The sequence below is a fragment of the Chinchilla lanigera genome, unplaced genomic scaffold, assembly GCF_000276665.1.
Source record: "Chinchilla lanigera isolate Chin_1 unplaced genomic scaffold, ChiLan1.0 scaffold00029, whole genome shotgun sequence".
Taxonomy (NCBI): domain Eukaryota; kingdom Metazoa; phylum Chordata; class Mammalia; order Rodentia; family Chinchillidae; genus Chinchilla; species Chinchilla lanigera.
In genome coordinates this window covers 13,565,034-13,581,681 of record NW_004955430.1, presented here as the reverse complement: position 1 = coordinate 13,581,681, position 16,648 = coordinate 13,565,034, and the positions used below count along the sequence as shown (strand labels likewise).

General features: G+C 37.4%; 1 protein-coding gene across 2 annotated transcripts in view; it reads left to right on the top strand.

The window, feature by feature from the left end:
* Positions 1 to 16,648, top strand: part of Znf385d (zinc finger protein 385D) — a 303,956-nt gene that overhangs the window by 113,888 nt on the left and 173,420 nt on the right. The gene's annotated exons all lie outside the window — the stretch shown is intronic.

Genomic DNA, 16,648 nt, shown 5'->3' with positions numbered 1-16,648 from the left:
CATCTTCTTCTTCCTCTCCTCCTTGTTTCTTGCTGTCTCCCTCCCTTTTCCCCCTGTCTCTCTCCCTCTTTCCCCCCTTCTCCCTTTGTCACTCTCACACACATGCACATACACATATCTTTTCACGCTAGGTTAAACTACTATGTAATTTTCCAAGTAAGGACATTAAAAAACATAGTCTAGCATATACTATGAAATTTCACTTTTAAAAGTTATTTTAGATATAACATCAAAGGAAAAAAGATTATAATTGCAGCTTCTCGGTTTTATGAAAAAAAAGTGTTTATAAACTGTTTGTTTGTTTCACTGTTAAGTACTGAAAATGTCTTCACTGATAGGCACCAAATTCCTAAATGACGTTTACTTTTTATCCGTTGGACCTTTGATACTCCAACTCTTTGCTCAAGCCTATCAGGATTTCATGCAATAGACTGAAGTAATAAATAGACAGCTATCCTTGACTTCAGCCCCAATATACATTTACGTCACTGTCTATAAAGCCTCATCCACTTCTCTGCTTCTCTTTTTGATTCTGTTTCGTGATCCTGCCTCCACAGATCATAGTCTTAGGTTTTCCTGCAGTGGCACACATCTTGACTGACTTTTCTGGCTGCATCTGGTACTTTGCATTGTACTCAGGCATCTGAAGGAAAGCTGATGGCTTCTTAGGCTATGTACAGGACCTCCCTTCTGTGACGGAGCTGCCTGCAGTGGCCAAGATTGCCACAGCTTGTGGTGATAGCGAAGTAAAACTCTTCATTGTTTTATACTACGTCAGACACTGGCAACTGTATATTAAATTAAATGGGCCCATGCTACCAGAAGATGTTAACCAAGAAATGATTTTCCTTCCCCATAGTAAGACATTAGCTTACCGAAACTCAGTGATCCTCACTCTCCGTGTGTGTGGTGTGTTTATGCACTTTTGGTGAAGATGATGACAGCATATGTGGCGTAGTTCCTGGCACAGTAGCACCTCTCAGTCCGTAGCAAAATTCCTGTTCATCTCTTTCACTGTTGTGTTTTTTTTCCCAAAATGGACACATCAGCAGCATTGAAGTAGATTCATTTTGTAAACTGAGATATTTTGGACTTGTAGGTATAAGCTCCAGAGGCTTAGAGCATTGTGCATAAAGGAGGCGCTTTGAAGTAGGCATACCTTAGAAAATTTGCTTAACCCTCCACAACTTTAATTTTCTCATCTGTAAATAGGAATTTTATCATTTATGTCATAGGACACTTCTGAGAATTAAGTGGAGATAAACTTTGAAATATATTTGATCAATAGTAAGATTTAAACAGAACTGCAAATTTCAGTAATTTGAAAGGATAGAAAATTGGGATGATGACTTCAAATTGTGTAGACTATAAAGCAGCATTAAGAAAACTTCTGAAATGATAAAAGTGCTCTACTTCTGTCCAGTCTGGTTCTTCACTGCATGCTCCTGTAAAGCACATGAAGTGTGGAACTGAATTGTTGGTTTACCCTAAATCACATCTAACTAGTATCTATAGTACTAGACAGCTGAGAAATAGAAACTCTTTTTTGCATCTCACTCAGTAATAAAAATGAGCGCAAATGAAAACTTAACTCTTATGTCCCAGGGATTCAATGTGGGACCCAAAACTCTTTCTCCTAATAAAGTCAAGTAACATTTTTCTCTGGAATTGTTCAGACTTTCTAATGAATATGTATATGTTCTATAGCTACCAGTGAAGAAATACAAAATGTGGCCAAACATTCGTACTTGAGAGTACTGGATTCAGGCAGTGATTTTGGGATGATTTTGTCACTGGAGATCTGAAAGCTTTGAGACCCCTGGTTTAGAAATTCTCTGTTTGAGTGCACCCTACAGAATTCCCAAATAGTCTTCCCTAGTTGTTCCCCATCTGGATTATTTCACATACTCACTGTCTAGGAGAAAGGCAAAACTATGTCAAATGCCTGCATCTAAAAAAAAATGAATCTTGAAAAGTTCCTTGCCATACATATGAAATCAGAAGAAATTTTTACTCTTTTTACTTCTGAAACAAATTAAAATTTCTTTAGTACTTTATCTATAACTGTACAAGTCTAGCCTCAAATGCTGTAGCTATTTTCTAAAAATCATTTTTGCTCTATCTTAAAACTTTATTTATCTTTAAAAATAGGTCTAAGAAAGAAATTGAGGGGTAGTCAGAAACTTCAAAGAGATATTATTTTCCTATGTATTATGATAATATTCATCTGTGACTAGAAATCCAAATATGTTTGGGAACGGGGATAAGGTGGATAAGGCAAGTTACTCTGAGAAGGGAAATGTTTTACATTTACTCTTTAGTGGTGTAGAACCTGGCTTCCTATCAGAAACAGGAAATGGCTTTGCAGCTGTAGTCCACCTTCAGCTGAAATGAGCTATTCTTTTTCAACTTCTAGCTCCTTGTTTTCCTGGAATATTGTGCTCTGTGCCCATATGATGTTCTAGCTGGGTCTTCTGAGGCTGTTGGATGATACTTGGAGAGTGGTAGTTTTTACTTTTTTCCTGCGTTCTGAGTAGTCAATCTGTGACATTGTCAAGCCAGCACTTTCCCAGCTGCTTGGATCTCTAACAATCCATTTCTCAGCGGTAGTCATTATAAGGTTTCAGAGTAAGATTATTTTTCATATTTCTGTTATGTCAAAAGAAATGAAATGTCTTCCAATTCAGGTAACACTTTTTTCATCCTTTTAAAGTATCTGTCTGGCTGAAAATAGCATTATTATTTTTATTGCTTTGGTTTCAGACAGGAAAAATTTCTTTCTTTATCACCAATGTGTAATGCTGGGCTAATTTTACAGGTCACCCTGAAAAGCAGTCACATGACAGGGTGCCCCTCCCAAAGCAGAAAGGTAGGATCCACTCATAGGTTTTAAGCCAAACTGGGAAGGTCCTGTGGCAGATTAATCTGTAATTTCCAAAACTGTGTTGCAGCAGTCATCAAGAGCAGGTTTGTGAAGAGAGACATCTCTTGAAATAGCGCCATGGGTTTTTATAAATTAAGTAATGCTGATTGACTGCAAGGGAGGAAGGATAAGAAGCTGGATTGAACACTTTGTAATGTTTTCTTCCCTGGTTCCATCTTGGCTAGCTATTTAGTTCATTTACATCTCAGAAGAAACAAATTGTTATAAGTCCTCTGGAAGCCATTCCCATCTTCTCAATACATCCTGATTATTCTAAACATGTTTCTGCTTTGCACCTCAAGCTCATTGACCTACATAATTCGGTACCAGTTTTGTCTACATTTTATTGCTTTCCACTTGTGAAATGAATCTTCAATTCAGATAGGACAAAATGGAGTACAGTTATATAAGAGCAGTATCAGTGGGCTGTGTATTTTAAAAATAAACAAAGAAGTTGGGTAGGGTGGCTCGTGCCTATAATCTCAGCTCTCAAGAGGCTGAGGTAGAAGGAACGGCAAGTTCAGGACCAGAGTGAGCTATGTAGTGTATTCAAGATCAGCCAGAACTACGTAGTGAAACCCTGCCTCAAAACAAAAAACAAACAACAAAAAAGCAAAACTTGTGTAGTAGCTATTGTTACACATATATCGCAGCAATATTTCAGGCTAATGTGGTCATTCTTGTATTACCTTTTCCTGATTTTTTTTATTGATGTGTAATAAAAATAGTACTAATGAAAAACTGACTTTGTGATCAATAATAGATTTTTTGTCCTTATTAAGTGTATTTTAGGCCTAGATACTACATATAAGAGCTTGGTCTGCATTCTCTCTTTGCATCCATAGAATAACTGCACAGATTGGGAACTGTGTTATTGTTACATATAGATAAGAAAATCCAGCCAAAACCACAAGATAGCAAAACAGAGCTTTAGTGTGAATGAAGGTGGTATAAAATCACAGTGCCTCTCCTCAGACATAAGTAATATTGCTTCTAACTATTTAAAATTGTAGTTCTTCCAATTTAAAAAATATTCTATTATTGTTTTTTACTTGGAACAAGATAAAAATGCTAATAAACATTTTCATTTTCATGTGAGGGCAAGCTTTTAAACTTCTGATTCTCTTTTAGCATTATATTTTTCTGGGAGCATTCACATAAATCATTTAGAAAGAACAAATGAACTAGCTTAACAATATAAATCTTAGTTATAATGAGCATAGGCTATAGAAGTGTAATAACCATGATCAAATAAAGTAAGGATTGTGCAAACTCCACCATTCATTTTAGATTAAATAAAAATAATTATGTCCAAGAGAAATTAAAAATAATACCCCTTGAGCTGTATCGTTGAGCTTGATTCAACTCACACAATTAATTTACACATACGCACATTTTCCTATCTGAAATCACACAGGAAGCTTTTAACATCTTAATATCTTCTTAGAGGGAAGGGGATGTCATGTAGCATCACGTCCTATTGATGGGTGAAAATCTAACTTCTCAGATTCTTTTCCTAATAGTGGCAAAGCTACAATTTTGACCTTGATCTTTCTGCTCTCAAAATTTAGGCCTTAATTTATTTCATCCCTTGACTTCTGAAGGGATTAACTTTTTAACGCTTTTGTGAGTTTTAGTCTACATCTAACTGAAGAAAACCAAGCCCCAGAAATTGGAAGGTTTGTAACTAATGATCTCTTCGAACTACTTGCTAACAGTTTGGGTCAAGGTGAATTTGAGATGTTGAAATTTTGAGGGGACTTGTTCTTAATTTTATTTCTTTTTAAATTATTATTCATAATTTTTTCTTTAATCATTTTTCCTCTGGCAACAGATTAATCTTTCATCTATGATAAGATCTAGGGGTTATTTTGTGATATCAGAATATTGCTTTATTAATAATGAAAAATAAGTAGATGCTTATGGCAACTAATGTAAAAATAACTACCCGTACCCCAACCCCTTACCAAATCAACTTTCTTCAGAACCACAAAGCAACAAAACACATGTTTTTAGCTAAGGAAGTAAAAGCAAAATAAAAATACAAAAAAAAAAAAAAAAACCAAAAGAAGAATTCTTCAATTTCCCTGGTGTACTAAGTTTCAGAGAAAACAGGTACAGAGTATTGGTAAAAGGCTGGGAGGGTCATGTCAAGTTAATACAGGGACAGCCTACATAAAATTAGTTATCAAACTGGGAGCTTTTTGTGATGAGAGCAGCAAATGTGCTTGAGTGTCTCAGAAGATAACGCATTATATTCCTTTTTTTCTTGGTAGCTAATTTACTCTCCTGTTTTACAGCTCACAAGCCTCTGTGTTTGCCTTATTAGCTGAAGTCGACATTTCTCACAGAAAGGTCATCCTTAGTGGTGATCATCTGCTGTGGAGCAGAACAAACAACACCACACACACACACACACACACACACACACACACACACACACACAATTTTCTTTAACTGATGACACAGCATATTTTCACTTTCTTGCTCGCGGCCTGTGGACATCTTGCATTGTCATCCCTAGTGGCCGCTACTGTGGCCTGCCTTTAATAACTCTCCTTATACTTTACTCTCCTGTACTTTGCTGTGAAGGTAGCTTTTATTTTTTCCCCACCACAAACTATTCTTTACAGAAGAATGCTAATTAGTAACTGATAGATATAAAGATTGCTAGCGACAGCCCATTAATTCCATTTACTTTAATAGGACTTAGAACTTAGCTTGCAGTACAGCTGTATTCAGACTGGATTATAAATGTAATTTTTTGCATCATTAGCTTCCCTGATTAATCTTAGACAGCAAATGCATAATTATCAGGGGAAAGAGCCACCCAGTATTAGAAGCGAGTCCAGCTCTAAAAGTTCGGCTTTTGCAGTCTTCTTATTAGCATCATTGTAAGTAGGGCAGGTTTTATAAGAAAATGATTGCTTCCCATTTCTTATTGGTTAACCCGTGCCAGAGATCTACTGCTTCAGAAAATAAATGCCCATATTTGTATGTATGTATGCACAGCAAACAACATACATGCACACATAGACACATTCCCTTATTTAACTTTAATTTTTTGTCATTATGACAAAAGTTCACTTATAATAGATTCAGGTAGTAGTAGCACACCATTAGCAGTTTACTTATGTAGCCTTCCAATGTGGGGTTCAGAGCCCCTTGCCAGTTTGACCCCTTACGTTCTTCGTGAAAACCTGCTGATAACTGAGACACGCAGGGGCAAAGTGCCTTGCCAAGCAGTGTATCACAGCTGTCCATGTCCCTTGATCTGTATGACTCAGGATTCAGCACACTGAGCAAAACTGAAAGGCAGAGTCAAATAGGCTAAGGGCATTCAAATGAGAAAACTGGTGGGTTGAGATTTGCTCGCCATTCAGTGGTACCTGATGTTAAAATGACAGGGCTCTGTGCTGGAGAAAGTATGCCCTGGCAGACGGGCAACCTGAAATGCAGTGCTGTAAAAATGACTGCTGTGATGGAGACTAATCATTGGCTAGTTAGTATAAAATGGCACTTCATTAGCATAATGCATCTTTTAAGGAAGATGGAAAGTCTCACTCCAATCTACCGACTGCAAAGAGCAACTGAGAGGGATTTAGAGGATGAGAACAGAGGGAACGGAGGGGGAGCTGATTTTAAAAAGTGGCAAAATGAGGAGTCTTCCGGAAGGAGCTATAATGGCTCATTGGAAGAACAGTCAACCCCCATTTTAAGCCACTCTCCCTGCACTCAGTCCTCTCTGCCCTCAATTTAAAATGCAAGCTAACGAAAGGTTTCTGACTGCTTTCGTTTTCAAACACAAGTTTCCCTATGCTGTATTTCTGGTGTACTCTTAATTCATTTCCAAAGCAACTTTCCTTACACTGAAATATATGCAAATGTTTTATTAATAGACACTAGAATATTTACAGTGCTAATAATGATGGGATTTTAGACAAGATATCTTTACATTATATTTAATAGTCATTGAAGAAAAATTCCTGGCTGGTACCCAGAACAGGGCACTGTGTCCAAGTCACCACCCCTCATTTTAGCTCAGACATAGCGTGGACACTTTACTTGGGATTGTGATTAGTAGACTTCTGGTCATCTCTTTATTTGATGCAGTTCCCAGGATCACATTATCAGTTAGGTCTACAGAAGTCTTCCCCATTATTAGTTTCTCAGGGTTTGAGGGTGGGAACAGAAAACATTCTACAGCATTTACTCTAGTTCTTAGCCATACAAAAGGACTTATTTTCTTTAAGGAGTTTTTAATGAAATGCTGTCTCTCTTTTACAACATTGTTAGTATTAAATAGGAAACTATGTCATCATCAGATTTGTATTCTTGCATGTTGAATTGGCTGTATAATGGAGTATGAATTCAGAAAGGAAGGACTCCAGGCATACCTGGACAGATGCACATATGTGATATGTACATACCTGCACTTACTCATGAAAACACTCACACCTAAAAGGTGAGACTAAGGAAAGATAGACTTACATTTCAAATCTTCTTGATTTGTATTACCTTATGTCACTATAGACTTGTGTCTTTGAACTGTTGGATTCCCTTCTTTGCCAGTATTTCCCATTTTATACTTAAGGAACCTAATGCATGTTAATTATTGTGATATGAATTTATACTCTACAAAATATTTATTATTCATTTACTGCACAGTACAGGATATAAAGATGATTCAAACACTGCTCTTTTTACACAATTAATTCTCAACAGGCTACTCTGTTTATTTTCTAGGATTCCTGTAACAAACTACCACACATTGGGTGACTTATTCTATCACAGTTTTGGCATCTGGTGGTCCAAAATCTGATAGCAACTGGGTTCAATTTTTCTAATGCTGTTAGAGAAGAATCTTCTCTTCCCTCTCCCTAGCTTCTGCTGGCTCCTGAATTCCTTCACGTCTCTTGGTTTGTAATCACACTGCTCCAGTATCTGCCTCTGTCTTCACTTAGCTTTCTTCTCTGAGTGTGTAATCACTCTCTGCCTCTTACAGGTACACACATGATGGCATTTAGGGCCCTCTGGATATCCCAAAGTAATCCCTTTATATCAAGGTTTTTAATTACATTACAAAGACCCCTTTCCCCCAAATAATCCAACACTTATACTATAAATATAAGGTAGTATTTATAAGGTTTTTGAGATTAGATCATGGCCATATCTTTTTGGAGGCTGGGGGGTACCAATCAACTCACTAAATAGAAGGAAAGAAGTTATTGTACCAGGAATGTGACATCCTATCCACAATGAGAGATGTACCATTTGTTAATTCCAAATCAAAATCCCATAAATGGAAAATTGGATGGGATTAAGGATTTATGTGGCATGGAATGCTTATAACTAACTTTCCTGTCTGCACACAATTTAAAATTGCAGAAGGGAGAGAAGGCCAGGTACCTGGCTCCTGGTCTAATTTTTTTTTTTTTTTTTACCTTGCAAGGTGCCACCTGCCTCAAAGCCCTTATCAAGGGTACTAGAAATAAGTTCTATGTAAATGGGTTGAATGTAAATCAGAACACAGCAGTGCTACAAAGGACCTCAACACTGTAAAGGAATGGGTGCAATCGTTTACTTCTGGGTTGAGTCTGTTTCACACTTACTGTTTTGACTAGAGACAAGATTCTTAGCTTTGCAATGGTTTGGGTTTCTACATCTGTAGAGCAAATATTTTAACAGTACCTCTTTGGGGGACTTGTTTTGAGAATGAACTAAGCTAATATATGTACAGCACTGGGAAGTAAGCTGGCCCCAGGAGCCCTCAGAAACATTAGCAATCCATAGCAGCTATCTGGCCCAAAAAGTTGTTTTTAGAGGGCCTGAGTTGTCACTTCCTCAAGGCCACAGAGCTCCTTAACAACAGAGCTAGAACTCAAATCCAAGGTTCCTGAACCCAGTCCAGTCCTTTCCAGCACACATCTTACACAGAGCGTTTGCCAGAAAACTTTTGGCATGAAAAACTTACATTATTGTTCTGAGCAGAGGAGACTTGTACTTTGCTATCAGTTTTATTAAATGAAAGCGTGGAAATGAGAATTTGGTATCCATAGTGGGTAGAAGAGCAAGAATTTTCTATTACTTAGCACATTAAGGCTTATAAAAGCAGAAATTGTTATTGATGGGACAGGTTTCAAGGACAGAGAGGAGACTGTTGAAAACTGTGCTCTTGCAAAGGAAAAAATATCAGGTTTGTTTTTCAAGGTTTGCAGGAGTGACAAAATCAGTCATATTTATGATTTAGGCAGATGTATTACCTTTTAACCAATTTAAAACCTTTCAAAAAAACAATCAGGAAAGAGGAATAATAATTTGAATGTCTGGTGTTGTGAAGAACTCTTCAGGTTCATACAGACAGCAATGCATACTTTTTTAAAAAACATTTTTTGAAGTCCAAGCTTCAAAGTGACCTGTAATAGTAATTTCCACCTCATTTGTCAAAAGCACACAAATGTGTCTAAATGCAAATGTCTTATGCATTCAGACAGCGCATGCTGTACTTACTGAGTGCTATTTCCAGAGCTATTCACTATTGTTTGAGGTGTTTAGCAACCCACGTACTAAGTAAAATAAGCAACATGGAGTAACAAAAACATGAGTAGATTTTAAATTGTGTTTTATGATAAAACTAGTTAGATTTAAAGGCTAGAGAAACACTTGTGATTTGCAGGACTAAATACACCCCGTTTGGTAGAGGTCATTTTAGGAATGAAAGTGTGCTTTGCTGTGTAACTGGGTATTTAGCATAATAGGAGAAGGTCCCCCAGCCTCTTCCAAAAACTCTTCTGCAAGGAAATTGATTTTCTGATGGAAGGTACTGAAGGGTATCTTTAGCATCAGCAGAGAAGCAACTAATTTAGCTCTATCAGTGAGTCAGATGTCTGTATATTCCCAGCAGTAAACAAGAATTAAGCCATTCCTTGCCCTGTTTCTGTTACCCAGATTCCTTTGCAAGGAAATAGCATGAATTGTGGCCACCCCAGATTCACAGATCACCCAACAGAGTATATGTGAGTCCTTCATTTGACCTTTTTAAAAATTGCATTGTATTCATTATATGATTTTCATTAGATTGGCTTTTCTCTCTTAAGTGTTTTATCATATTTATTCAGTGTTTAATCTTAAGGAGGAAAGTAGTCCCAAGGTGGTTTTGTTTTTAACATTCTAACAGGTATGAATTTATTTAAATAAAGGAAACTTGATGACTGACTACAATTTTTCTTTTCCTGTTTTCCATGAATTAATTCTATCCCTTAGTTTTTCTATTCATTAATTCTGATTAGCCTTTCAGAAAATTGTCTGTTTCTGTCCTGGGTAAATAACACTGTTCAAATCCCTGAAACTGTTTCTAGATTAGGTCCTTAACCCTTTTCCTGTCTTGCACTGAGCAATGGAGTCTCTTCTATGGGATTTATTGTACTACTTTCTTGACACACAGACACATAAACACATATACACATATCTTTGCTGCCATATAATTATTCTTTCTGGAAATTAGATAGAAAATGAAACCTTAAAAGCGATTGAGAATCTGCAAAATTTTTAAATATAAAATGAAAAATAATGAAAAGGACAACTACAGTAACAACAAAACAGTAGTATTTTGAAGTTTAGAAAAAAAAAAAACAAGGGTAAGATCAAGAGTATTGCAGATGAGGGTAGGAGACAGAAGTTAAATGAAAGAAAATCATGTTTATTGAGTTCTTAGCATGGTACTTTGCTCTAGATCATAAAGCCCACACATTAGAATATGATACTGTGACAGAGGCACTAACCTGTCTCCTACAAATGTTAGCTGCTTCCCAGTCTGTGGGCTTTTGCTGAGAGATGGCTACCCTGGGTGCTGTGTTTCCTCTCTAGCTGCAGGGACATGAGTGAGTGTTAACACTGAATGCAGCCGTGGATAGTAAAAATTCGCTTCTACTATGATCCCCCATGCGTCTGTCCACTCCATGAAACTAGAATCAGGAGAACCTCTCGGTAACTGCTGTGGACTGAATTATGATTCTCTAAAATTTACATGGTGATGATCTAACACTTAGGGACTTTCAATGTGACTGTGCCTTAGAGATAGGGACTCTGAAGAGCTAAGTTGAGATGAGGCTGTTAGGGTAGGCAGTAGCCTGGTCAGACTGGTGTTCTATGAACAAAGAGATTAGGATGTATAGAAAGAGACATCAGAGGCCCAGGTACCAAGAGAAAGGCCAGATGAGAACACAATAAGAGCACAACCATGTGAAAGGCAGAGAGGCTTCAGGAGATACTAACCCTGCCCGTACTTTTCATCCTTTTACAGTCTCCAGAGCTGTAAGAAATCAATTTCTGTTGACTAACCACCCAGTCTGTGATACACCATTTTGTTATGGCAGCTACAAGAAACTAACACCACGATCTTGGAGACCACATGTCAGACATGGTAGAAGCTTTGTTATCTCGGGTCGCCGCTGGACCACATGGATGAGACTTACTTTAGAACTGTTTACTCACTCACTGTCACCTCAGGCACCATGAATCAACATCCTTTGTAGAACTAAGAGTTCAGAAAACTGTCTATGTCAGACTACATAGGTAAACAGAGGTTTATGTAATTTTAGCACCAGAAAGTTCACTAAGGGTATTAGACACAACACCACGTGATGTGTCCTTCTCCATGTTATCTGGAATACACAGAAGAGGATTCTTTTCAAACTTACAAGGGCTATTTCAGTACCTGTCCTTCCACAAGTGGCATCTAAGGACTCGAGAATGGTCGTATCAGTGTCTTCACATGGTTGTATATTACGTAATTTACATTTTCGTAAAACAACCACTATATTTTTTAAAAAAGCATTTGTAAACCATGATCAATTAAGACTGGTGTGTCTTTACCTTCTAACTTTCTTTAGTGCCTTCTCATGTTAAGTAATCTTGGCATTGCACTAGGGATTTTAAAAAGCAACTAAACGAGAAGTGGAGAGTGCATTCACTTTGAGTTTAATGGTTGTATTTGTTATGGTTTTCGGGCACTTCTTGTGGAGTGGAGGTTTGTACTATCCATGTTGTTATAAAAAGCACTTCCAGGAGTAGTTTTCCCACTCACTTTCCAGCTCATTTTGCGATGTAACAGAAGTGCTCCGGGTCAGAATTCAAATGTTAGTAGAAGTTTTACATGGAAATGAAACCTTGTAGAGAAGACCTGTCCTGATCGAGGACAGCACCATGCAGTAGGGCGGTGGCCTGCGTGGTGGTAAAGCAGCAGAAGAAATAAGTTAGCTAGTATGAGCTGTCTGGCTTGTTCACTTTGCTTCCCAGCCTCCAGGAAGTGAACAGCTTTGTTCCACCACCGGTCCTTGCTGTGGTGTTCCACCTCGTCACAGGCCCAGAAGCCGTGGAGGCAGGGGACCATGACTGGAAACTCTGAAACCATCAGCCAAAATAAACCTTTACTCATTTAAGTTTATTTTGGTCATTTTGTCCCTGTGACAAAAAGCTGACTAACACCCACAAGTTATATAACCTCCTTTGTTCTTACTTTCTTATCTGAAAATAGTCAATATTTATTATTTCATAGTTTCCTGGGGGTTACATCAAATAATACCTCCAAACTTCCTAGCGTGATGGTGACTTTTAGTAGATATTCCCTAGATACCAATTTTCTGCATCCATTTTAATCAGACATACCTAACTCTTATAGCAGTATTATGGCCCCCAGTAGGACAACAGTATGAGTGACTCTTCAAACCCATCCATCCTTCTAGTCAAGGAGCTCAGGCCTCATATTTTGGCAAAGGAAAAGAATCAGCGCATCTCTGGTGCTTCTGTCTTCTTTCCCTCTTCCTGACATGGTGTCATGGTTGCAGAAAGTAATAAATGAGTTATTGCGCCTTGACCATACTGGTATTTGGAGTACAGCAATGTGTAGGTAAATATAGTACCAATTTGAGGACATTTATTTATTTATTTATTTATTTATTTATTTATTTGCCATGGGAGTTGAACTCAGAGCCTTAATATTGAAATAAATTCCTAGCCTTTTTTTATGTTTCATTTTGATGTAGTGTCTCACTGTTATGGTTGATACATTGTGTTCACTTGGGGAGTCTAGAGGCTTGGCTAAGTGACTCAGCAGTTCTGCATCTTGGGGTGAGAAGGATATGGCCTTACCACTCTAGGATGTTGTTCATTGTGTCAGTTTGAGAAGTTTGAAAGGTTAAACTAAGTGACTGAACAGGAAGCCAGGGTGCTTACTTTATATCCATCCTGAGCCTGTACAAGAGGAGGGCATGGAGATTATGTGAGTGCTACACGCCCCCTGGGTGGGGGGGTGCCTGCTTACAGTATAAGCGAGGAAAAGAGGCACTCCCCACCTTGTGCCCTTGCTGCTTTTGTTGTTTTCTGTGGCCTTGGACTGTTGCCCCCATACTATTCCACCCTTCCTTGGAGCCAGCTGATTATGGGCTAAAACCTCCACAAACTGTGAGCTAAATAAGCCTTTCCTTCCTTAACTGTGGGCATTGGGTATTTTGTCTCAGCAATGAGAGAAAACTAACCAAGACACTCACCAAGCCATTAAATTGCTGAGGCTGAACTTGAACATTTGATCCTCTTCTCAGCCTCCCAAAGTGATGGGATCACAGATGTGGCCATCATGCCTAGAGAAAGAAATGTGATTTACAACATCTTCTGTCTTCTATATGATAAGGATAGAGGATAATATTGTAACATAATGTGCTTTCACTTTTAAAATATATTTATATACAATAAGTCATTTGGTCACCACAAAAACCAAAATGATTTTGCCATTTATTCTTTATACAGGAAAAACAAAGTAAAGATCAGAGAGGTTATGACTCGTCCCAGCTCACATCGTTAGTAAACATCAGATGTCATAGTGCTATTGAAGTCACCACATGTTGTTTATATTTTTCCAATAAAGAATAGCACAGCAGAAACAGACTTGCCTAGATTTGAACCATAGCTGTGCACCTTTACTTCTCTCTGCTTTAGCATCCTCATCCATACAGTGGGAAATAATAATACATACTTCTGTTGCAGACGGCCTAGAATGGTCCCAGGAGCCCCACCTCTTGTTGTTCCCCTTGTTTAACTCTTGCATGTCAATGTGAACAGGATCTGCAAAGTGCTTCTTATCAGTAGAACAGGGAAAGGCGACAGGATGAACATGATCATGTGCATGAGTTTACCTGAAGGTAATATCAGGAGATTCTCTTCCTTGCTCAGCTTAAAGAAGCAAGTTCTCATGCTCTAAGTTGTTTATTGAGAGGATCATGTGACAGGGAACCCCAGGGGGCAGCCTCAGACCAACAACCAGCCAGAAAACCAGAGCTGTTCAATTCAGAGCTGTTCACCATAGACTAGTGAGGGAAATAAATCCTTTCCCAGCTTTGTCTTAGATGAGACCACATTTCTAGACTGACACCTTAATTGCAATCTTGCAGAGGACCAATTAGCTAAAATATGTCCTGAGTCACATCAATGGTGATATAGTAAATGTACATTTTTTTTCAAATTGCTTAACTTTGTAGGAGTTTGTTATTTGTCAGTAACTGACTAGTTTACTCCAGTAGAGTTATTGTGGGATCAAGCCTGTCAATAGATACAAAGTATCTATATCAGATACGTTATAGTAATTCAGGAAAAGTTTGAATTATTAACATATTGATTATCCTTAATCCAGAAATATAAGACGAGCTTTATAGCATATCGTGTTGTTTGTGTTCTTTTATAGTTGGATCCATTATGTCTGTACTTGGTGGTAAGCCAGTCTTGGAGAAGGTCATTATGAGGCTTTAACAGATAATACTGTGTGTGTATGTGTGTGTGTGTGTGTGTGTGTGTGTGTGTGTGTAAATATGAAAGATGAGAGAGAGAGAAAAAGAGAGAGAGAGAGAGAGAGAGAGAGAGAGAGAGAAAGAAATGCAACTGAGATTATGACTTGAATTGCCCATATATTCTAGGGTCAGTGAAATGAATCCAGCCTCACTGATACTTATCCTCAAAAAACTAAAAGAACAAATTCCACTTGACCTAGCTATTCCCTTCTAAGAATCTTCCTAAGTTTTAAAAACTCATACCATAGTGATGCGTCCATACCCATGATTATCACAGCACGATTTACAATAGCTAAGTCTTAGAAACAGCCTATATGTTCATCAACAGATGAATGGATGAAGAAAATATGGTATTTGTACACATTGGAGTACCACTGTACCATAAAGAAGGATAAACTTGAGTCATCTGTAGGAAAATGGATGCATTTTGAGACCATAGTGTTAAGCAAATCAGATACACAAGCTTAAACATTGCATGGTTTCTCTTATACATACATATATTTAATACATAAAGTACAAAATAAAAGATATAATAAGAGAAAAATGAGGGAAAAGGCATTGTCTAACTACGTTTTTTGCTGTCAGTTTTTTGCATATAGTATAATGCCCCACTTGAGGCATGCTAATGATGGCTATTCTGTTCTATTACAGATTTTTTGCCTTCTTTAGCTATCAATTAATGAGGGACATGTTTTGAAATTTTCAGTAATTGTGGAAGAATGATTTTTTTCTTTGCTTTCATTTTTTTGCCCTATGCAGTTGAGTACATTCTGCAGTGAAATATGTATTAAGAACTATTAGTTCTTGTTAGAGAACTGCCTTTGACATCATTGTTATGATTCCTGCAATCCTTGCTTACTTTGAAGTACAAATTAAATAGTGTGAAATTAATACAGTCTCAAGATTTTTATTGAGTCAGTGTTAGAATAGTGGATCTGTTTGCATAATTTTTATTTAATCTATGTTTTTATGTTTACATCATGTGTTATTAAAAATATTTACATACTTTATATTTATAAATAAAAAGATAGAATATTTCAAGAAAGTATTGCTGTTATAATAGCTTTTCAGTTAAGAAATTTTGATACAAGTGGCAAAAGCCCAAGTTGAATTACCTGAAGAAAAATAAGAAATGTATTTGCCTGTGTAAGGAGTGAAACTAAAGCAGTTGCAAAAAAGGTTAAGAATGTCATTAGGCCTCTCTTTGCCTCTTTAGCTACAGCTTACCTCTCTTTTTCCCTGTATGTGTGTTTCTTTTGTTGCTGTGTCATGTGTGGGTTTGGAGGTGACTGCACATCTATGTAGGTTATATATTAAGTTTCATGACTGTCAAGAGTGTCAAGAAAAACATGTGTTCTTGCTTGTTCTTGGAAAGAATCCCAGATGTGAACAATATTTGGGCTCGTTAATTTCTGTACTGACACCTTGGCCAGTGACTATTAATGTTACGTATCAAGGTACTCTAAGAACATCGGTATAACCCGTGGCCTCGTATTAGAAGGCAGAGAGTGGACAGTACTCAGAAAGAAGGTGAGAAGACTTGTTAACTATATAAAACAGTGGTGTCTAGAATTTATTGGGCAATTTGTTCTCGTGTTCCTGGAATTTAAATATTTACCACTGGAAAGTCTACTTTGGCTTACTAATAGATGATTATGAAGCATAAGTTGACTCTATACTTCTGAACACTTATTTCTCCTTATTTTAATTAGTAATTCTGGAATGAAAGGCCCAGAGATTGAAATCTGGAAACAATTAATGGTAATTCTATCTATAGCTGACCCTAATTATTTTGCTCAATTGGTTGGAGCTGTGTGTTAATGAGGCAGCTGTGGTAGGTAAATCCCTGTGTGGACCAAGGGACTTTATTCTGTTCTAGAATATGGAC